The sequence below is a fragment of the Furipterus horrens genome, unplaced genomic scaffold (genome assembly GCF_987537825.1).
Source record: "Furipterus horrens unplaced genomic scaffold, mFurHor1.1.pri manual_scaffold_15, whole genome shotgun sequence".
Taxonomy (NCBI): Eukaryota; Metazoa; Chordata; class Mammalia; order Chiroptera; family Furipteridae; genus Furipterus; species Furipterus horrens.
The window spans coordinates 12,776,774-12,782,853 of NW_028327185.1; the positions used below are offsets into that span (position 1 = coordinate 12,776,774).

Sequence of the window (6,080 nt, forward strand, 5' to 3'; positions counted from 1 at the left end):
ACAGCAGGAAAAGGGTTAATTCTGACTGCATGTAACTGAGCCAGCAAATGTGGTATTTGAAATATATCAATAGCAGGAATGGGGGAAGTTTTTCCAGGTAAAGTTTACCGCAGAGACGAAGTTCAAGCCATGCCCCAGTGTTAGGAGTGGTAGGGTTACTGTAACAAAGTACCGCATGCTGAGTGGCTTAAGCAACAGGTGTTTATTGTTTCACAGTTATGGTGGCTAGAAGTTCAAGATCAAGGTGGGGCAGGGCTGGTCCTGAATGTGCTCCTTGACTCTCTTCTCTTTTCTGTTTTGCTGGAAATCTTTGGTGTTCTTTAGCTTGTAGAAGCATCAACCCATCTCAGTCTTCACGTTCACGAGATGGTCTCTCCAGAGCTCTTCAGCATCTTCTCTCTGTGCCTCTGTCTCTGTGTCCGCGTTATTTTATTTTATTTATTATTTTATTTTATATTATTTTATTTTGTTATTCTATTCCATTCTTTAATTTTATTTATTTATTTTATATTACTTTATTTTATTATTTTATTCTATTCTATTCTTTATTTTATTTTATTTTAATAGGAACACCAGCCATATGGATTACGAATTCAGCCCACTGACCTCATCTTAATTTAAGTCAAGACATGTATAATGACCCCATTCCAAATAAGGTCACGATCTGAAACAGTGAGGGTTAGGACTTCAACATACAAACTGGGGGTGGGGGCACAATATAACCCACAACAACCAGGATGCAAGTCACGTATAGTCACATGCAGAGTGGAGGGCAGAGAAAAGTGAGACTGTAGAGAGACATTGGGCAGGATTTTCAATGAAATATTAATAATGAATAAGAATGGCACACGCTGGTTGAGCAGGTCCTTTGTCCTAGGCACTCTTCTCAGTACTTCACAGAGGACATTGAATCCTTATCGTTTCTCTAGATGTGGGGACTGGGAGCATACTTCGCTAAGCTTTGAACCTTTCCTAAAATTCCTCCCAAATGGGTTTATTAAAGAAGAAAAGAGGAAATGGTAATATTGAATGTAAACTGTAATTGAAAAAAAAAAAAAGAAAAGAGGAAATGATGAAGAAGAGTCCTATATTCTGCGGTGCAGAGAAGCCGTTTACCCCAAGTTCTCTGGAAGCTGGCGCACCAGCCTGAGTAGTATTTTTCTCTTTATAAAGTGACTGGTCAGGGAGCTTTGAGTCAGGACTGAGTCACAGCTGTGGTATGTGCTCCCACCCGAAAACAAACTTTGTTTTCTAAGCCACCAAGGAAATGTTTGAATAAAGGAAATTACTTCTGTGGTCACTTGTCATCTCTGATTCATGATTTTTTGAATGGTTCACAGCAGAGTGTGTACACAGGGCATTCTTTGCACTTGAAGTTGTCCTCTGCTGTCCCAGTCTGCCCTGGCACTGCTCTTTGAAAGTCTTCTCAAGAACCAATCAAAATTTTATAATAATTTTGAAGCTTAGCAAACCAGTTCAGTGGGCCTCAGTACAAGAGGAAGAAAGAAAAGAATTGAGTAGTAGACGATTTTTTTCCTGATTTTTGCTATAAAATCTGTAGCCTTATACAAATACTGCCTCTGGTCTTTCTGAATTACTCCTAAAAACCAAAAAGTCCAACCAGGTCTGGGCACAGAGAAATCCAGAGAAGGTGGAGAGAGGATTCCAAGTCATTTCTCTTAAGATTTTTGTTTCTGTTTTCCCAGACTCAGGCACATTAACCTGAAATGTTAATGATAGTGGCACTGTTTTATTTGTTTAAGATTTTATTTATTTATTTAGAGAGACGGGGATGGAGGGAAAAAGAAAGGGAGAAAAACATCAGTGTGAGAAACACCCACTGGTTGCCTCTCCCATGTGCTCTAACCACAGGGACCAGGCCTGTAAGCCAGATATGTGCCCTGACCGGGATTGAACCAGCAACCCTTCACTTTGTGGAATGACGCCCAACCCACTGAGCCACACTGGCCAGGGCAATAGTGGCACTGTTTGAAATAAAGAGATTGAGCAACCTTGCCTGCCTCGCTTTTGACTTGGCTATCAGAGAATGCATTTTTAGGGACCATAGAATCACAGAATCAAAACCTCAGTCAACCCCAAAGAGCCCGGGTGCCTCCCCCGTGTGTTAGGAGAGACAGAAGCCAGGAAAACAGCAGGGACTTTCCAAGGTCAAAGAGCTTGATCTTCTGAGTCAGATTCCAAACTGTTTTATGCATTGAATGTCTGTGATTGAATGTGACAGTGGGGTGGAACCTTTCAGGTAATAAAAGCAGAGGTTTGAAGATCTGTCTCTCTCTTTTTTTACTTCTTAAAAAGATTTTATTTATTTTTTAGAGAGAAGAAAGAGAGGGAGAAAGAGAGGGAGAAAAACAGCAGTGCAAGAACACCGATTGGTTGCCTCTATCACACACCCCAACTGAGGCCCTGGCCCACAACCCAGGTATGTGTCCTGACTGGGAATCAAACTGGCAACCTTTTGGTTTGCAGGCCAGCGCTCAATCCACTGAGCCACACCAGCCAGGGAATCTTCCTTTCTCTTTTTTAAGATAGTACTTTCATATCTCATTTTCTCATTAGCAATTTTTCAGGCCACATGTAGAGCTGGGGATACCATCGAGTCTTTTCAGGGACTTATAAATCAGGGCACCCTTTCAGATGGTTGAATATGCATACATTGGTTTATATACTTGCCTCGGAAGGCAAGTTCAAGTTTCCTGAGAAAGGTAGGCTGTCATTTGTTCATGTTCCTTTTATGTCCTCTTTTGCATCTCCCCACCTCACTGAGTCGGTGCCTGGCTCCTGAAGCATCACCCCGGAGGTGGCCTTGTATCTCATTAGAAAGAAAGGTTGGGGAGAGTGGGCCGTTTGGGGCTTACTTTTTTTGAGGAGAGCTGCTCTGACCATTTAGATGACCAAGTGAAAAGACAGTTATGTTCACTTAATCCTCCTCAAGGGACAAGTTTATGATTTTTCCCCAAATGGTGAGCTGCTTGTCCCACCATCGTTGACTGAGTACTTAGGGTTTACTCCATTTTATATGATTATATCACAGGAAGCCAAAAGAGACTTTTAGTACTACTTCTTTGATCTGTCAGTCCTGTCACTGTTGCACGCTGGTTTAATTATTGCAGCTTTATAGGACAAAGCCTCCTCATTACCTGGATGGGCACATGGGGACAGAATTTATTGCCCTGAGGGACCCGTGGGTACTTGCCCCTTGGCGCTGATCCCTGGCACACAAGGACCCACAAAAGGTCACTGGGAAATTTTGTTGCTCTGGTTTGACCATGGCCGATGGATCTTTCTACCAACATCCTCATGGAGAGTAATTTAATCACAGTGAAGGCTCGCTCGACTTATTAAAATTCTAAAACCACAGGTCAACAGTAACATTGCCCATTTCTCACTGGGGAAAAACATGGCGACACGGTCGCACCGTGTCCCACTTTCTCTTGGATGGCACATCAGGACGCGTTCATTGCAGCAGCTACTTGTGCCTCACCTGAGCCGTCTGCCAAGCCAAATCTCCCGGTCTATTCTGGCAGGTAAGCTCTGCTTAAAATGTATTTCTATTTAATTGGGCAGTCCAGTTTTGTCTGGCTGTCTACCTCAGTTTTAGTTACCTCTTTGTCGCTTCTCCTTGGACTTATGGCCCTTATTCTGTTGTCACCTGCAGCCCCATTGTTGGCTCCCCTCACCTTGCATACCCCTTGGCATAATCCAACCGTTTTCACTCAAAGTGCAATAAAATTGCTGGGGGAAACACAGGCCATCCTGCACTAATTGAGACATACTTTATGGGATGCCATGTAATATTTGGGATACACTAAAAAATTATTCATTGTTTATGTGAAATTTCAATTTAACTGGGCATCTGTAACTTTATTTGGTGAATCTTGTTACCCAGAAATACAACTGCCTCTTTGTCCGAGAGGTACAATAATGTGCAAATGGGACCCATTGCCAACTCATGACCTGGGGTTCCTGTCACCCCTCTATCTTCAGAAATTAGTGTCCTTTTACTGTTAAGAACATTGGAGTGGGGGTGGGGGAGATGACAAGATAAACCCAAACATTTTATTATTATACTGTTGATATTTATAATAACATTTCATTGAAGAAGTGATTTATCTTTCTTCTGACTTAAAAAACAAGCACCCCAGCAACATCAGGCTAACTACGCACTGGACTTCATTGTATGGGCCACATACCGAGGCTGCCATATCCACATGACGCCATTTTAGTCTTGGAGTCAAAATAACCCCAGCTGGCCTCCCAGCCTATGGATTTATGCTGAACTTGAGATGGCTCCTTTTTACTGCTACCGGGAGGACCCAGCTCTGGGAAAGCCAACAACCCTGACACTGTGCTCAGTGGCCAGGGACACACAGGCCACATTCCTCTGTGGCAAAGACTTCCTGTGAAAAATACCTTCGGGGCCTAGCCAGTGACCCTCTTGAATTGAACAATGTTTGCTAATAAATTCCATCTGTTTCAAGGAGGAAATACCAGTTGTTTACTTTTGATTTTGTTTCCCTTGTCTCTGGGATTCAAATTCACAAAACACGGCTGAGATAATGTCCATAAGTTTAGTGCCTATGTTTCGGCTGATACCAGAAGAATCCTGGTGGGTAGGGCTGTCCACAATCTCTCTCAAGTACTTCAAAGCAAACTAATTAGCCTTACATAATCTGAACTTCCAGATCCCATGTGCAAAAATATTCCATTTAGGTTAGTGTATCCGTCTCCAAAAAATTACCCCTGGGAAATGGTGCTCCCATTCCGTTCACAGCCTTTTGGACCCATCACAAATGCTGGTGTTAAAGGTCCCAGAGTTAAATAATTCTGTCATGGAGCATGCGATGGAACTACAAGTGAAATAATTATAGAGGAGAGGCCATATGCCCAAGCAGACAGAATGCGCCTTGATGGGGGAATGAGCGCGTTAAGATAAATCATGTCCAGATTGCAAGGTGCAGGATGGTATGGTCTGCATCCAGATTCCCCTGCAGATCTGAAGGGCTCTGGGAGTGCTGCTGGCTGGGAGCCTTCAGCCATCAGTCCTCCCCAGAAATTGCCCTTGGCTGCAGAGGCCGCCTTGCCCAAGGTCACGTCACTTGCACGGGGCAGCCTGTATCCAATAACTTCTCTGTAAGGGTAAAAGGCTCAAATCATGATGATGCCGAAGGACCATGGCAGTATCAGAGCTCCCCATGGGGGTCAGCTGAGGACCTTGTTGAGACCCTATTACAGTCCAACTTCTTTCAATCATTTCTTTCCCTTTCTCCAGGGGTGTTAATCCCAAAAGCACCTCCAACAAGCTTCCTGCATGCTAACCTCCACCTCTGAGTTTATTTCCCAGGGAGTCAACGTGTACCTGTTGCTACCAGGAATAGTCAGAGATGCAGACGTCACGATAGGATTCTGCAGCTGAACCACCTGCTGTCTGGCTAGCAATGTCCTCCCCAGACTGCTGGTGGTTGGGGCAGAGCTTAGCCCTGGTAAAAGGTAGCAGTGCAATTGTTAACATTTTTGCTAGTAGTAAATTTGGATGGTGTACCAGGGGGAGGAAATATACTAGTAGGTGAAATGCATTAGGTGTTTGAGAAAAAATGGGGAGAATAGAAATTTGAGGGACAGTGCTACTGGATAACTGTTGCAGGAGGCAATTTTGAAAAACGAAAGGCTGCCAGTGGTTGCATAAATCCCAAGGTGGTCGTGAAAGTCACAAGCCTTCTTGGGCACACAGAAAGGAACCCGCAGCTTCTGTGGCCATACGGCAGAAAAGGCCGAGGCTCCTCTCAGCACTTAATCACGAGTAGCAGAGCGTTGAGAAGGTTGAACTCCCAACCCAGGCAGGTCTGCTCTGCCCAGTTCAGGACCCTGGAGATGGGAGATGGGAACATCTAGGCCGGTGCCTTTGAAAATCCCGATAACCTAAGCCCTCTGAGCCTGCAGAGTTGGCTCCCTCCCCCATAGGAAGGGCTGGCGTTCACTTCACTTGCTTGAAGATGACACAGTAGGAGCCATTCTCCTGCAAGACAGCAGGCACCCGTATCAGGCTCTACGCTCACCTGCCA

At 44.3% G+C, this 6,080-nt stretch overlaps 1 long non-coding RNA gene across 1 annotated transcript in view; it reads left to right on the plus strand.

Moving 5' to 3' along the window:
• Positions 1-4,415, plus strand: part of LOC149992425 (uncharacterized) — a 20,607-nt gene extending 16,192 nt beyond the window's left edge. The window contains exons 2-3 of the long non-coding RNA XR_016508310.1: positions 2,335-2,440; positions 3,380-4,415. This is a non-coding gene — a long non-coding RNA (uncharacterized LOC149992425). The remainder of the gene's footprint in view (positions 1-2,334; positions 2,441-3,379) is intronic.
• Positions 4,416-6,080: the final 1,665 nt, after the last annotated feature.